The sequence below is a fragment of the Heliangelus exortis genome, chromosome 11 (assembly GCF_036169615.1).
Source record: "Heliangelus exortis chromosome 11, bHelExo1.hap1, whole genome shotgun sequence".
NCBI lineage: Eukaryota > Metazoa > Chordata > Aves > Apodiformes > Trochilidae > Heliangelus > Heliangelus exortis.
This window is the reverse complement of record NC_092432.1, coordinates 11,638,711-11,655,966: the sequence shown is the minus strand read 5'-3', so window position 1 is coordinate 11,655,966 and position 17,256 is coordinate 11,638,711.

The following is a 17,256-nucleotide window of genomic DNA, read 5'->3' as shown; positions in this document are numbered from 1 at the left end:
TAGATGAGTCTCCTTGTTGTTCAGCCCAGAGCATCTGGGGGGGTTGTGCATCCTTCTTGGTGAGGTGGACTTCATGTGCCACCTTGTCCCTCTCTGCCAGGCAGTCAGAGCTGCCTGAGGTGGGGAATGAGGGAATCCAGAGCAGTGATGCAGGAAGAGGAAGGGATGAGGAGTGGGAGCTGGCTGTGCCACCAAGGTGGGGAAGATGAAGTGATAACAGAGCCATGGTTGCGTGGCAGCTGCCCAGGGGCTTGCTCCCTTCAGCAATTTCCCATTAATGAATCTTTGTGAATGTTCCTGGGCATAGAAACTTGAAATAGATGGCTTGTCAGCTGGGAGCTGAGCCCTCCATAGATCTCTTTGATGGAACAGTTTTTAAGAACCCAACTGTGGGGGCAGGGAGGGGGAGTTTGCAGCCCTCCATCCCTACAAGATGAATGGGTCACTGGGAGATGCTGTCAGAGAAGCTAAACAGCTATCTGGATGTTGGTGGAGTTGCTGCCCAAAGCAGCATCCCAACACCTTTTCCTGCCTCTCAAAACATCCCTGCCTTCGATTTTGTTTAAGACCATCTTGCCAAGGGAGACCTGGGCTGTGTCAGAGAACTTGCCTCCTTCTTTTTCTTCTCATTTCTGTGGGTCCGGATTTGACCCACCAAGGAAGAGACAAAAGCTCCTTGGAAACCCCTTAAAAATTCTTATTTAAGAATAATCTTCCTTCTTTCTTTTAATATTTGATGATCTCTGGGAACCAGAGGACAGGAGAGCACAACAGCTGAGCTGAGCTGGTCAGGCAGAGCAGTCAGGAATTGCTCAGTGGTTACAGACAGAGGATTTCAGGACATCCAACTTCCAGATCAAGGGGCTGGGTGCTGCTTGAGTAGCCTTAGGTGGATGTGAGATGGGTAAAGGTGAAAATAACCTCATTTTCTCTTTAAGAGGTACCAGCCAGATGCCTGCATCTTTCCTCTGTGTGTCTCGTGGCTCCTGGCTGGGAATTGGAGCTCCATGGGTGACAAGAGGGGTGGCAAGGGACACAGGAAGGGTGAAACAGCTCGTGGGGGAGAAGGCTGAAATAACCTGGGTCTCATCAGCATGGGGAAGGAATGGTGGTGGGGTTGGTGACCAAGGTCTGTAATGACCTGAGTGTGGGGAAGGGTGAGGGGGGAATGATTATTCTTCTTTACAAGGTGAGAACCAGCAGAAATCAGAAAAAAAAAAGGAGTTTTGAAACAAAGGTGGGATTTCTTGGCACTGACTATCATGCAGTGGAGGTGAAATCCATCCTGGGGGTTGCCTGGGATGGTGGAGGTGGAGGCTGGGGGTCCTGGTTGCTCTTGGTTTGTGGCCCTGTCTGCCTCCCCACTGTCTCATTGCTTTCAGGGAAACTTATGCTGGGAATTGAGGCACAGGCTTGTGTTAAATAGAAAATATAACCTCAGTCTCCAGCTGGGGCCTCCATGGCAAGGCCCCTGTGGGGGGTGGCATCACCTCTGGACCCCTGTGAGTTCCCATCTCCCTGCCAACTCTTCAAAGAGCAGTTTTGCAGTCAGTGTCAGGCTGAGACTCTGAGAGCATTTTTCAGGGTCAGGACCTGTTTGGAAAAGGCTCCAGTTCAGCTCTCTGGGTAGCCTTGAGATGCCCAGATTTCAGTAGATATTGGAGGATGGTGTGGCTATCTCCAGAGCTTTTCCTTTCCCTGTTAAGCAGCTGGAAAATAGCATTATTTGTTCATTAAAAATTGAGTTGGAAGTGGTGAAATTTCTGACTTGAGTTTTCCTCCTCATTTCACTCCTCCTTAGCCCTTTTGCAACTTGCTTTTTCTTGTTGTTAAACCCACCCTGCAGGACAGATCCTTTCAAGCCTCTGGCAAAAGTGTGGTCAACAAAGCAGTTGATACAGGAGGTGTCATCTGGCCCAGTTACTCCTCAGGAAGGCAGCTCTGAAAGAGCATTGCTTTGTCTTCAGACCTCTCTTCTCTCATGTGCTGCATCCTCTAACCATATTTCAGCTCTGGGTGCAAACCCTGCTCTCTGGGTGGCTTTTCTGCAATGCAGGATCCCACCACGTAGCCATTCTCTGGGAGACAGACTCAGGTTCCTAACTACATTTTTCTGCATTTTTTTTTCTTCCTAGTTCCTCTTTGTTTCCTCCATGTTCTCTGCTTCCAGCACTCTATCTATCATCTGGCTGGTGGATGCACAACTTCATCAGGTACAAAGCTGATGATGTGGAGGTACGAGGTATGGGGTATGGTGAAAACTTGATTTCCAGGCTGTCTCCTGGGGAGCAGCTGATGTTCAGCAAAGTCCTTAGTGTGTTTTTTTCTCCATGGTGTCTTTGCCTTCACTCCCAGTTTACCCCTCAGAAGTTATTCCCACATCCCTGCCTTGGAAACCCCTTCTCTTGGCAAACCCTTGCTCCTCACCCTCAGGTTCCCTGAATCCCAGGAGCTTGATGTCCAGATCCTGGCCAAGCTTTCTTAGCTCTGCCTCATTGCTAACGTGGTTTTTGCTTTCCAGGCAGCAGCTGGTTTGCATCTGCTCCCCTGGCCTCACAGTTTTCTGCATTTCTGCAACCAAAAAGGGTGTGGGGGGGCAAAAGGAGAGTGGGGGTCTCAAGACTTGCTGGGAAAAATGATGTGGCCTCTCTTCCTTTCATTCAGGAGAAGAAAAAGCTCCTTTGCTCCTGCTTCCCAGGATGGTGACAAGCAGCTCTGCCCTGGTTTCCTCCTGCAAAGTGCAGGGAGAGGATGCCTGGCAGGTGGGTGGCTTTGTACTTCTTGGGGCTTTGTTTGGCCCAGGGATCAGCTGCTGAGGAGGTCAAGTGCTGCTTCAGAGAGTCCTTAATTAAAGCCCAACCGTGGGGTGAGAGTGGGAATGGGGCAGTGTGGGGTGACAGTGGGAATGAGGCAGTGTGGGGTGACAGGGACGTGGGGTGACAGTAGGAATGGGGCAGTTTGCACAGACAGGGATGTGGGGTGACAGTGGGAATGGGGCAATGTGGGGTGACAGGGACATGGGGTGACAGTGTGCAAAGTGGATGTGGGTGCTCAGAAGGGGTGGCTCTCCAGGTGACATGCTGCTGGGAATGCCACAGCCTCTCCATGGCTGCAGGGGACAGCAGTGATGTGGCTGTGTCTGATGCTGATCTGCTCTCGGGGTGGCAATGCTGCAGGGTGAAGTGCTGGAGCTCAGAGAGGAGGGAGCAGGGTACTGGAGGATGGGGGGCCCAGGATGGTTGGTCACCATTCAAAGGCCACTTCTTCCCAGCTCAGGACCAGAGCATCCCAATGGGAAGGAAATCAAAAAAGGGAACTAGGAGACCAGGATGGTTGAATGGGGAACTGGTGGGGAAACACAAGTGGAAGAAGAGAACCGATAGATCATGGAAGGAAGGGCTGGGAACCTGGGAGGAATCTCAGGGTAAAGTCAGGGGAAAGGATGAGTTTGCCTTGGTTGATGAGGGCTGGGTTAAGGATCAGTTAATGAGTCCAGACATCCCTAAATCCCTGGGTCCTGGTGGGATGCACCCGTGGGTGCTGAGGGAACTGGGGGATGTCACTGCTGGGCCACACTCCATCATCTTTGGGAAGTCCTTGGGAACAGGAGAGGTGCCTGGGGACTGGAGGAAAGCAAATGTCACTTCAAGAAAGGCCAGAAAGAGGACCTGGGTAACTCCAGAGCAGGCAGCCTTCCCTCCATCCCTGGAGAGGTGAGGGAACAGCACAGTCTTGGTGCTGTCTCCAGGCACATGAAGGACAAGAGGCTCATCAGGAGCAGTCACTGTGGCTTTGCTAAGGGGGAGTCCTGGCTGAGCAAGCTGAGAGCCTCTGTGAGGATGGAACCAGATGGCAGGGCCATGGACACAGGCTGTCCTCATTCCAGGAAGGCATTTGGCACCATCTCCCACAGCATCCTTGGAGCTAAACTGAAGAAGTGTGGCCTGGATGATGGGGGAGTGAGGTGGATCAGGAGCTGGGGGAAGGACAGGAGCCAGAGAGGGGCAGTGACTGGGATGGGGTCTGGATGGAAATCTCTTTCCAGTGGAGTTCCCCAGGGGCAGCACTGGGACCAGTCCCATTCAGTATATTTATTGATGACCTGGATGAGATAACAGAGTGCACTATCAGCATGTTTGCTGAGGAGACAAAGCTGGGAGGGGTGTCTGACCCCCCAGGAGGCTGTGTTGCCATCCAGAGGGACCTGGACAGGCTGGAGAGTTGGGCAGGGAGAAATTTAATGAATTACCCCAAGTGGCAAGTTTCAAGTCTTGCATCTGGGAAAGAACAACCCCAGCTACCAGGGCAGGGTGGGGACTGAGCTGTTGGAGGGCAGCACAGGGGAAAGGGCCCTGGGGGTGTTGGGGGATGGAAAGATGACCATGAGCCAACAATGTGTCCTGGTGGCCAAGAAGCCCAATGGCACCTCGGGGGCATTAGGAGGGGGTGGTCAGGAGATCCAGAGAGGTTCTCCTCCCCCTCTGCTCTGCCCTGGTGAGGCCACATCTGGAATATTGTGTCCAGTTCTGGGCCCCTCGGTTCCAGCAGGACAGGGAACTGCTGGAGAGAGTCCAGAGCAGAGGCACCAAGGTGATGGAGTGAAACATCTCCTGGTGAGGAAAGGCTGAGGGAGCTGGGGCTCTGAGCTTGGAGAGGAGGAGACTGAGGGGTGAGTTCAGTGGTGTTTATAAAATGTAAGGGGAGAGTGCCAGGAGGATGGAGGCAAAGCTTTTCTCAGGGGTGGCTGACAACAGGACAAGGGGCAATGGTTATAAGCTGGAGCACAGGCAGTTCCATATAAATATAAGTAAGAATTTTTTCCCTGTGAGGGTGGCAGAGCCCTGGCCCAGGCTGCCCAGGGTCTCCTTCCCTGGAGACATCCAAAGTCCACCTGGATGTGTCCCTCTGTCACATGCTGTATGTGACCCTGCAGGGGGGGTTGGACTCAATGATCTTTTGAAGTCCCTTCAAATCCCTCACTTTCTATGATTCTCATGTCCCCTTGTGGGTTCATCCTCCTCTTACACCCCAGAGACTGCTTGGGTGCTGAGGGACCCTCCTCCTGCCCGACCCCAGCTCTGTGATAATGATAAAGATTGATGAAGATTTATTCTTTTTAATTTAGATTGAAAGACCCCAGGGTGCAGCAGCCTGGGGAAGAGGGACAATTCTGAAGCAATTTCACAGCCTTGTAATCCCATTAGGCATGGGCTATGGGCTGGGATCCACCAAAGCCATTGGAAATAGGGCATCAGCAACCCCCAGAGATGCAAAATCACTTGGGCACCTTCAGCTGCTTGCTGAAGAGCTTGGATTGGGGTTGGAGAGGAGATCCTTGCTAAGAACCTCAGCTTGGTTAAACTCCAGGCTTGTGGTAATTCCCTCCCCTCCTCTTAGGAGTGGGTGAAGCAGCACCCAACACTGCAGGGCTGGGATGCAGTGGGTGCCCCCTCCCATAGCAATGGCTCAGCTCCCACCCTCCTCCTTCTCCCTGCTGGTCCTTGGGGCTGGAATTCCTTGGGATTTGGGTCACGTGCCAGTGTGGGAGTCCCCCCTGAGGTGCTCACCCAGAGCCAGCTTGGGTTTTCTGCACCTCATTTCTCCAGCCCCAAACCCCAGGATCATCTCCCACACAGGTTATCCAGCCCCAAACCCCAGGATCATCTCCCAGACAGCTCAGTTGCCCTTTCAAAGAGCCAAGCAGCACCACTGATGGGGTTTCCCTCCCTCTAGGACCTGCCTTTGCCCCCCAGGAGTTGCAGGAAGTGTTTCTTCTGCCACAAACAGAAATTTCGGATTCCAGTCTTGTTTTCATCTCCTGAATTCCTCCTCTCTGGGCCTTCCTGACTAGCAATGCCAACCCCCACTGCACTCACATTTTATCCCCCACTAAAAGGGAATTAAACACAGCTCTGTGGGCTCAGGGCTGTATTTTTCCAGGGGAAAAATAGTAGGAGCTGGGCCAAACTCAGGCAGTTTGCTAACATCTTTTATGAGGTTGAAGATGGTGTTGACCCTGGGGGGCTTTTGTTATCCTTGCCTGGCTGACCCTGCTCTTCTCCCTTTAGAGAGCCAAGAAGGTGCCCATCACCAGGGGGTGGCTCCAGGGGGTCCCCACACTCACTGAGAGGTCCCACTTGGTGCATCTGAAGAGGGAACCACACCTAGAACATTTCTTTTGTTGTTCTCCTGGAAAAATGGAGCAGAAAAAGTCCTTGAGGAACCAGGACTCCATTGCCTAGCAATTCTCTGTGCTTATCCTCATCTGGCATCTCTAATTCTCTGGCTCCTTTTTATTCTTTTTCCACTGTTTACAAATTAGTCAGCTTTGCCCTGTCAGGGAGAACTCATTCTTACAGTGAAACACCATTTAAAATTTTTTTATTATTATTATTATTATTACCTCCTTTTTTTCAGCCTCTAAGCCCATTCTTCTTTTTTCATTCCCCTGAAAGCAGCTGGAAGAGCTCCAGGACAGATCCAGACACTTTGTCACACTTAGAGCTGCAAAACCAGTTTACTTCCCCCTGGCTGGGCTGGCACTGGGAAATTTTCTTGTCTGGGCGTAAGGACAGAGTCTGGAAAGCATCTGGGGAGGTTGGGGCTGGCTTGCTCGTGGCAGTGAGGTTGGGGACAGTGTTTTTGGGCAAGGTGACCTCTTAGACACTGAAGAGTTGGTGTGTGGAGCTACAGCTCTGGGATCCAGGGAATGGGGTGGGGGGAAGAGGATGCTCCTGTCTCCTTGGAGATGGAGTTGTGTTGTCCTAGAGGGGTCACAGCACGGGGCTGATCTTCCAAAAGTGCTGAATATCTTCCCTGTGCAAGGGAATGCAGCCACCAGCCATGGCTCTGCAGCATCCCCCCAGCTCCCTCTGTGCTGCTGGCACTGGGAAGACCAAGTGGAGCTGGGAATGGGCTGGAAACTTCTGCTGGGATCTTTGCTTTAAATTAATTTGTCAACTGGGGCTGCTTTAAGGAGGAAACCCTGAAACTGCTTGGCCAAGTAGCATGGTTTGGGATGTTGCCACCTTTATGAGGCCACCAGAGCAGATGATGTCCCCACAGACCCCCTTGGAGCAGAGATGGGGTGCTTGAGGCACTGCAGTGGTGTCCCCAGAGCCTGGCATCCTCCAGGCTTGTCACTTTTCACTGGTACAGACTCTGCCAGCCCATCCCCCCAGCCTGCACACCCATCGAGATCTGGAGAGGGGGGAAAAAATTAATAATAAATGCCATTTGGGTCCAGACCCTTGGAAATTGTTTCATCTGGGCCTCTCTCTTTTTTTTTTTTTTAGGAAGATCTAGGGAGGGCTGTGCAAGATGTTCAACGAGGTCCCTCTGTTGTTGGGGACACAGTAATGGGTTGTCCCCACATCTGCAGCTCCATGGGTGAGTGCTGAGGGCAGTGGGGAGGGGAATGAGGGGTCCCCAAAAGGGTCATGTTGCCTCAGGGTTCAGTGTCCATCCTCCTGCAGGATAACAAACCCTGCAGATGCAGCTAACTAACCCTGTAGGTGTAGTTAACTAACCCTCACCAGCTCCTGATCCTGCTGGGTCCTTACAGGGGGGCTTGGGGATCAACTCCACCTAAGCCATGTGAAGGTTCTGCATCACCTTAAGCTGCTCCTCAACCTGTGACTGCAGTGAAATCCTCCCCCCCCTCCATCACCTGCAGCAGGACCAGGGCTATTGGTGCTGAATTTTGACTCTGTTGAGATCCTGGAATGGGTGTCTTTGTCCCATGGCAGTGGCAGGGTGAGGGCTGGCAACCCACCAGCACCCACTCCTGCTCTTCCTTGGCTGGCCCAGCCCTAGCACATGTCATTATTTTTTCTGAACACCTGAAAATCCCCACAGCCACTCCAATTTATGGGATTTTTTCCTACCTGGGAGCTGCAGTGGGGGACTGCCAGAGCTGGTACCTGCTACAGCATCACCTGGAGCCCAAGGCTTTGCAGTGGTGAGTTGAGTGACCCAGCAAGAGGGAAAAGACAGGAGACAGAGATGTCATTAGGGAGAAGCTGGGAGCCAGGAGAGCACCTTCAGGCCCCCCCCCCCCCTTTTTTTTTTAATGGATGAAAGGAGCTTACTTCAGTGAAGAGCATTATTATATTCAGACTCTCATTTAGGCTTCTTGAAGTCGTACAACAAAAGGAATATTAAATGATCTTGCAAAATGTATGTTACAAATCAATGTAACCTGCATAAATCAACCTGACCAAAGGAAGGAGATAGGATTTGAGTTGTTGTTTGGGTTTTTTTGGTTTTTTTTCCAAGTACTTCACTGTGGCAAAGTTGCTTTAAAAACAGAAGATGGTGGATTCAGCTAGAGAAGATCTTATAGAAGATCAAATACAACTTCTGGATCCATTTTTCTTTTCCACAAGTAGGAAACACTATTAAGCCTTCTGCATGAGCTGCTTGGGGAGTATGTGGGTGTTAAACCTCTTGCTCAGGGCTCAGACTTCTTGGAGAAGGAGACAAACATGCAGGGAAAACTTTGAGGAGCAGGGATAGTGGGACTCTTGGACCAGGAGGAAGTCTGTGGTCAAATCAGGGTATGAGAACTCTTTTGGAGGCCCATTGTGTTCTCTAGGTAAGGAAATGAGTGTTTTATCCTAAAGGATTCTCTCCCACGTGTTCAGGTGGGTGGGATGTGGTAGTGTGAAGCAGCCTGGTGTGAACCTTCTGCTCTGAGAGTCCAGCATAGGTGGATGTTCTTCCAGGCTTGGACAAGAAACAGCTGGAGAAGCTCCTTCTGCTGAGCCACATCTGGAGTGCAGGCAAGGGGGGCAACGTGTGCTGGGTGGCCCTAAAGGGCTTTTCCAGGGAGGAGCTTTCCCATCCAATGGATTAGTGCCTATCTCATTTCTCCCCCCTGCTCTAAGGAGTGTGCCTGGGTATCCTCTCTCTTGGCAGGGGACCAGCAAGGCTTCTCTGAGATACTCTTGCTCTTCCCTCTCCTGGTCAAGAGGGGAACATGAGGTCTCTTGGCTCTTCCAGTTTTTCCTCCAGAAAACAGCAGGTTTGGATCAAACAGTCCAGGTGATGAAAGCCCATAATTGCTCCTGGCCTGCTGTCCTCCCCCTGGGGAGGAAGGAGCCACCCGAGCATCCTGCATCCATCTTCCCAAGCCCCTTTAGCATCCAGCCCCATCCACCCCCAAGTCCTGGTCCCTGGGAAGGAGAGAGGGCTCTCTTCTTGCAGCTCATCCCTCAGCCTGGGGCTCCCTGGTGGTTTTGGTTCTCTCAGTATTTGCTCAGACCATTTCTCCTTGCTCTTCATCTGGATGAAGCCCATGCAGCCAGTGGTTTTTTTCCCTGGCTGATGAGTGGATCAGCTCTCTAGAGGCACCTGTGGCTCAGGAGGACCCTGACCCACCAGTTTGCTGCTTTTTTTTTTTTTTGGGGGGGGGAGGGAAGGGAGGAGGACAGGAAAAAGGGGAAATAGAGATAAGGGGGGAAAAGCCCTGGGTATCCCCAGCCCACCTGGGTATCCCACCCTGTGTGATGCTGGTGGCATCTCTCAGAGCCCTCCTGTTTTTTCTGTCATCTTGTGGCCAGGCAGGTCATGCCAGCACTGAGGCTGTGGGGAAAAGATAAATAGATCTAAACTGCTAAGAGTTATCACTCCTTTTTTTTTTTTTTTTTCCCCTCTCCAGCTGGGGAAGCTAAGGCAAGCAGTTATTGTGCACCTTGGAGTGAGCTTGGACTTCATTATCACCTGAGAAGACTGAAACCCACCAAAAGGCCATAAATCTCCACGAGGGTTAAAGAAGGAGAAGGAAAGGACTGCAGGTAACATGGGGAATTCATTCATCCTTAGCCAGGCTTGTAGCTGGAGCAGAAATTCTGCTGATACATCCAAGGTCTTAATAAGTTTGGGAGAGTCCAGTGCCTGGTGCCAGGGAGCTGCCACATGGCTTTTAGCACTCCTGACTTTGTGAGGGATGTTCCCTGGGCAGGGATCAGGGAAAGGCTGAGCTAATGCTGCCCACCACACGAGGAGGAAGAGGAGGAGGGGGAGGAGGAGAAGAGGGAGGAAGAGGGGGAGGAGGAGGAGTGGGGAGGAGGAGGAGGAGTGGGGAGGAGGAGGAGTGGGGAGGAAGAGCAGTGTGAGGGTGTTGGTATGCCAGAGGTACCCCCAAAACTGGTCCAACTGGGATGCTAAAAGGAGGGGTTCCCAGCCTCCAGCAAGGAGGAGGTGGCAGAGTTGAGGATGTTTCATTGGCCTGGGCCAGTCAGAGCTGAGGATGAAGCACAGACACCAAACATGCTTGTCCTGGGCTGTTTGAAGCCAAATGTTTTCCAGCTGAAACAGGAAGGGTTTGTAGTGTGTCCTGATTTAGATGGACAGAGCTTTTGTTAGGGCAAAAAGTGTCCTGCAGAGTGAATTCCTGGCTGGTGATGAGGGTGAGGGGAGATGGGGAAGGATGAGCAAGTGCCTGGCTGAGCTTTGGTGGCTCATCTGCAGAGGGAGGGATGGAGAGGGTGATCCTTTCAGCAATACAAAGTGAATCATTGTGTATTTATGTACTGAATTCATTTCACATTTTTGGTGGTGACAGCAGCCCCAGCAGCACTGGGAAGGGGAGGATTCATCCTGCTTTGCTTGCTGCAAGGTATCCAGAGCTACCTGCCACCTCCTCATGACCATGCCACGGGGCACAGGTCCTGATCTATCCCAGGCTGACCCAGGGATGGTTCCATTATGAATTTGCTAGGATTAACTTCCCTTCCCTGGGTGATGCTTCAGCTCCTGGGCTCAGGAGGTTGCTTTTCCATGGGCACTGCTGCCTCTGGTATCACCAGGATGGGGAGAAGCTGGAAACCACTGGGCACGGTGGTGCTTGGAGATGGGGCTGGTGCCTGGGGTTAGGTTAGGTCCTTAAAGAGGGGCAGAGCTGTGGTGATGAGGGGAGATGGGGGGGCATCAAATAGAGGGGCTGGCTTGGTCCTGCTCTCCAGGGGTGCCACCATCTTAGTGGTCAGGTTCAAGCCATCCCTGTGCACGGAAGTAGGTTCTGTGAGATGGGATGGAATGGGATGAGATGGGATGAGGTGAGATGGGATGTGATGATGGGAAGAGATGTTGGGATGGGATGAGGGTGGCTGAGAGTGCTCAGCACCCAGAAGGGGGAATCTGGGTGAAGGGACAGGATGGATGCTGTGTCCTCCCTCTGGGCCGACTCAAGGTGTCCATGTGTCCCCTTTTCCATCCCTTTTCCACAGGGAGGGAAACTGAGGCATGGCTGGGGCAAGCACCTTCCAGTTCCAAGAGCAGTGAGACCAGCTGGAAAAGCTGGGAGCTGCTGGGACTGTTTTAAAGGGGAACAGAGAAAGAATCAGGATTTATTTCTGCTCCCCAGGGCTGCAGCCTGGAGAAAAGGTTTCCTCCAGGAGGCAAAGATGGGGCAGCTCCCAAGAGGTGTGGGGAGAAGGCTTTGGGGTTCCTGGAGAAAAAAAGGTGCTTGTTCTCCTGCAGAGCCCCCCCAAATTGTTGTGGTTGGGTTTTTTTAGTTCCTTCTCTCCATGCACCCAGGTTCAGAGCTGCTGCTTCAATTGCCTGCTCAGCAACCAAGCAAACTGGTGGGAAATTTCCACCTCTCCCCAACCCAGAAGCCAGTTTCTCCTTTTTTTTTTTTTTTTTTTTCCCCAGGCAGTTTTTGTCACTTTTTGTTTTAAATTACTCCTAATGGAGATGTCCACCACAGAGCATGCTGACAAAGACATTAACCCAAATATGATTCCAAGCAGGAAAGGATGGCATTAATGAGCATTTAAACCTTTGTACAAAGCCAGGCCAACCAAAGGCAATGGGCTGATTTCTCTTGTGTTGACATGACAGGTGAATATTTTTCCTGCTCTTTTAAACCCAGACATTTTTGGGGCTATAGCAAGATCCCTTTCTCCAGGAGAGCAAACATCAAGGATTAAAAAAAAGAAAAATAAAAAAAAGGCAGTTCTTCCTAGCTGGGAATGGCAAAAAGAAGCTGTATTTAGGGTTTTGTGGGTAAAACCAGAGCTAACCCACACTGAGCATCCCTCCAGCCTTGACCAGAGCAAGAAACCTTCTTATGAGAGCAAGTGCTGAGGTTCTAATGTTGCATTGTAGAGCATAAAGCAGAGTAATACTCTCCCAAGGACACTAATGCTGCTTATTTGCTCTTGTTACAGAGAGTAATTGCTCACCCAGAATTTATTAAATTAGGTAAGAGCAGAACAAACAAAACTATTCATTTTATTCACTCTGTATTTATACACCTATCACTCCAGAGCAGGAGCAGACACTGCTCTCAGGGTGTTTGCTGTTCCCCTTGTGAGCCAGACCGAGGGATTTATTTGTCACAGCTCTGGGGGGTGTTTCTCCTTTTCTCAGGCAGCTGTAGGACTGGCATGGGATGTGTTGGGTTTATTTCTTTCTCCTCCCTGCCCCCAGCTCAGCTCCCTGCTGGAGCCTTTGGGGCTTCTCCCAGGCAAGGAGTAGAAACTGAGGTGCAGGGAGAGGGGCCACAACCCCAAGTGTTGGTTGTGCCTGGTGATTAAAGGAGGGTTTGGGGGATCCCAGTGCAAGCAAACACAGCCCTGGGAAGGTTTGTGCACAATTCTCTGCTGGTGGGAACATCCTGGCCCCACCAGGGCAGCTGCAGGCAGGAGGGCAGCAAGGGAGGTAAAAGCGGGGAAAATATTAAAGATCTGAGAGCAGCCAGAGAGAATAAAGAAGGAGAAAGTAGGAAGAAAGCCATGAAGAAGGAGAGGAGGGTGGTGAGAGGAGGTGGCTCCTTGCCAGGTGCTGTGAGGCTCCTGTGGGGTGAGAAAAGGCTGGGACTGAGAGGTCTGGGATTACCCTGAGTTTTTCCCAGTGGGACTGTGACTGGGACAACTGCGTCTGGGAGACAGCTTTGGCCTCTCCCTGCCCTGCTCAGGATCTGGCCCTGGCTCCTGCTCCCTTTTTGCAGCAGCCCAGGGCTGGGATGGAGCTGTGAGGAAGCAGCTTGCAAACCATCTTCCTCTTCCTCCTCCTCCTGCCATGGGAGGGATCTGGCACGGGGGTGGGGGGCAGGCAAGGGGGCTGCAGCACCCTAATAATAAGGGGCTGCTTGGTTAACCACCCGAGTTAGTGCTGAGAAGGAGGTGCTTGAGGTCTTCAGGCTGGTGACTGGGTTCCAAATGTGCTGGTGCACCCACAGGGGTGCCTGGGGAGCACCCGTGGGGGGGTGGTCTGCACCCCGTGGGACACAACTGGTATCACCCTCTTACCCCCCTCCCCAGAGCATTTCAGCTGCTTTCTGTAGGTTATAGACACATCCTATAAATAACCCACTCCAGAGAAGTCTGCTGCAAACAACATGCTTTAAAAACCTGTTATTATCCACTCTGCCTCCCTAATTCCATCTCCTGCCATCCGGGAGTGAAGCCTGCAGGGTACCCATCACGTCTGCTGGGCTGGGACCACTGGGGGGGTGATGCTGGGAGACTTGGGAAGGAGGAACTGAGACCTCCAAGGGGGTGCTGAGCCCCTCGGGGAGATGTTGAGCCCCCCCCCCCCAAGTTGATGCTGAAGGGGTGGGTGAGACAGTGGTGAGGGCTTTTGAGGCTGTTGGTGCTGGGACAGCTGAGCCACCTGGGGTCACCCCTTCTGGTCAGGGAAATTGGTGCTGTTTGCATTAAGATTGAGGAATATATATTTTTAATGCCATTTTTCTCTCTCTTTTTTTTATATTTTTTTTTTCTCCAGGAGCAGCTGGCGAGTCTTCCTGAGCCTTAGACAGAGCCCTGATACTCCCTGGGACTGCTGGGTGAAGATCTTCTCTTCCAGGAATCCATCCATGGGAGCAGAGGAAGGTGAGGAGGGAAGGCATCCAGAGCTGCTGGGGGTGACATCCCTGGTGATGCCCACCCTATCTTCCCAGTCTGAGGGAAGCCTTGTCGCCCAGTAAGGGCTGGTTTGTGTGGGGTCTGTGCTGGTGGCCAGGCTGAGGAGCTCAGAGGCCCAAACCTCTTTGGAAAGGCTGCTGCAGGGTGAACGCTTCACAGCTTGTGCTTGCATCCAAATGGGCAGGATTTTGGGAGAGATAAGGGAGGGAATGTTCCTCCCAGAGCTGCTGAGGTTAGGCTGGTGGCATTTTACAAGAGGGAAGAGAAGGCTGTGGTGAAATGCAGGTGGTCCTGCCATGTGGGTTGGTCCTGCTGGCTTGGGCTGGGAGCAAGAGCCAGGAAATTGTGTGAAGCTGCCTGGATGCAGAGGGACAGCATCCCTTGGGGGCTGAGTTTCTCAGCCTTTGGGATAAGAAACCCCCGAGCTCTGCTCAGCTTGAAAAAAAACCCCAAGGCAACGTCAGGGAAGAGCTTTGCTGATGAGGCTGTGGCAGAAGCAGGAATGTGAGTTAATTACAAGCTCTGTTAAGAACACGGTGGGGGAAAAGAAAATCACCTTTAATTGCTATGTGCAGCAGATGAATGTCAGCATAGAAACCGTGAAGTGCTGGGAGGGTACAGAAATCCTGGGAAGCCATAAAGCCAGTGAGGGGAAGGTGTGAGGAGGGAAGGAACCATCCCTTGCATCCCTCTGCAGCCATCTCGGGGTCAAGTGTGCTGTGGGCAAGGACTTGGCTGAGTTGGCAGGGTTGGAACCTGCCTGCTCCATCCCCCAGGTTTCTCTGAATTTTGCATTATTTGGGGTGCTGTCCAGGCTGGGGAGAAAGGAGGATCAGCCCAGGATCAATCTTTAGTTTTATTACTTCAGGTGGTTCCCCCCCCCCCCAATCCCTTTTCCTCCTTCTGTCTCTGGACCATCTCCAGGAAGAAAAGAGGTTGCACAACCCTCGTTTGGCTTTGGAGCTCCTTCCCATGGGATGCCATGGCCAGACAAATTCAAGGAGCAAACCACACTGTTAGGGACAAGAGGATCCAAAAAACGAGGATATGTAGCTTCACTTCATGCTTCCCCTTCTACATCCACCCTGGGACACCGGGAATATAAAACTTGGAGGGATTTTAGTGGGGCAGCAGGGTTTGGGGGATGAGAAATCCACCTTCCCTTGGACTGGAAATCACCCCATGCTGAAAATCAGGAAGTGAATGGTTGAGCAGGAGGTTGTGAAGGCATCAGCTGCAGCTGCTGAGCTCCATGGCTGTCAGCAGCTGGCAGAGAAAAGGTTAAGGGCTTCTTTACACTCAGGCAGTGAGTGTTTTAGGGGAGGTGCAAAGATAAAAGTAATAAAGTGTTTTCCATTCAGGTTGATGGATAAAAGAAAGTTTCAAACACATTCCCCTGCTGAAAGCACTTACCAGCTCCAGCTGAAGAGTTCAGATGAATGAGGTGGAGGAGTATGCTCACCAGTTTTCCTTGACTTGCCAGCTTCTCTGCCAGGTAATGGATCCCAAAATGCCAGCTGGGATTTGCTCCTGAATCAGCATGAGCCCCGGATCTCTGCCATCCAAGGGGAATCTCCTTCCATGCCTCAGTTTCCCCTCCCAGCAGCCTGGGTAACCGCAGGGCTGCCCACCCAGGCACAGGAGTGAAGGGATGAAGCAGGAGCCATCCCAGCTCTCCTGCGGTCCATCCCCAAGGGCAGCTGAGACCTGGTGCACTCATAGCATGTGAGGTCTCTCAACTATCTGCCTGAGCAAGCTTAGCATGAAGGACCCATGGAGAAAGGTAATTTTGATTATTTCCTTTTTAATCTTGAGTAATTTTTATATTTTTCCTTTTTTTTTTTTTTTTTTTTTGTCTGAGGAGAGCAGGATGTTTGTATCACAGGGAAAGGAGGCGACTCCTGAAGCACTGGCACGAGCAGGTTGTCTGGTGAGGCTGCAGCATCTCTAAGTTATTTTGTCTGATTTGAGGAGTGAAAATTAAATATCAGTAGCCTGGCTCTGGCAGGGATTCTTTGTTGTCCTTCTCCTTTGTCACCAGCTTAGCTGGGAGGCCTTGGTCCCAACCACAGGGGTTGGAGAGGTGGGGGATGCTGACCCTGCTCCTGGGGCTTGGTGGTCCTTGGTGGGGTGGGAACTGGAGAAACAAGGGGGATTCATGCCATTAAACTGTTAAAAATTGCTTCTGGAAAGAGTTTGCCATTCCCCAAAACAGCTTGTTTTGGGGCAAAAAAAAAAAGACAATTTAAGGTCAGTTATATCTCCCTTTTCTTCTTCACGCTTTTCCTCACCTGTCTGTCTTGAAAAATAAGTCAGTCCTGGAAAATCCATGTTTAAAAGGACTAAAAAGGAGGTAGGAAAATTCTGGGAGCATGGTTTTGGGTGAGTTTGGGTGAGGACTGGAGGCAGAGGAGCCTTCATGCCTCTGTGGTGACCACAGGGTCCCCTTTCATTCAATAAGGTGACACCCAATTACTCCCATGACTGGTTATTGAAATTGCCTAAAAATAGTAGTAATAGAAAATCAGCTTTTAGGTAATTAAATTGCTCAGTAATGTAATCACTTGGGAATAAAACTAATTCCCAGTATTGGTAATTATTTTGGCAAAGGGAAAGCAGGTTGGCCAGGCTGGGGCTTGAGCCCTGCGGGGAGGGATGGAGGCACAGCAGCTTTGTGGCTTCACCTTGTCCTGGGTTTGGGAGCCACCCTGCCGTGCCCCTTGGTCTGGTCACACCCACGTCCACCCCAGGATCCTTATAAAAACAACAAAAAAAAAAAAAAAAAAAAAAAAGAGAGGGAGGAAGGGGGGGGGGGGGTGGAGGCAGCCCCTCTTCCTCTTTCTCCTGCCCCACCTCGGGATGGGGTTTCTGTGGGACTGGGGTGGGAGAAACCCCTGCAGGGCTTGCTGTCCTCTCTGCTGTCACCTTAGGTGCAGTGACACGGCAAGCGTGGGCTGCTGGCACCATCTAGTGGGGGTGGGACCCCCAGTACGGTGTGACACGGCCCCCTCGTGTCACAGGTCCAGCTCCGGGACAGATGTCCTCTGGCCGCCCTCTTCCCCCCATTCTCTCTGGGGACCGTGGGTGGGACCCTGTGTGTCCCGTGTCACCCGCTAAGGGCTGGTAGCCCGTCCCCTCTGCCACAGAGACCCAGGGGAGCGACATGGGGCCCCTGACCCAAACCTCTCGGGAGCCCCTCCTGTCATCCCTCCTGCCCCACACCGGGGTGGGGGGAGCTCTGTCTGCCCATCCCCTCCAGCCCACCACATCCCTTCCCCTCCCTCCCTCCCCCCAAAAAATAAAAAAATCCTAGTTTTGTGCAGGGCTGGGGCGACGCGGAGTGGGGTGACGCATGGACAGCCCCCCCGTGTCCCCGCCC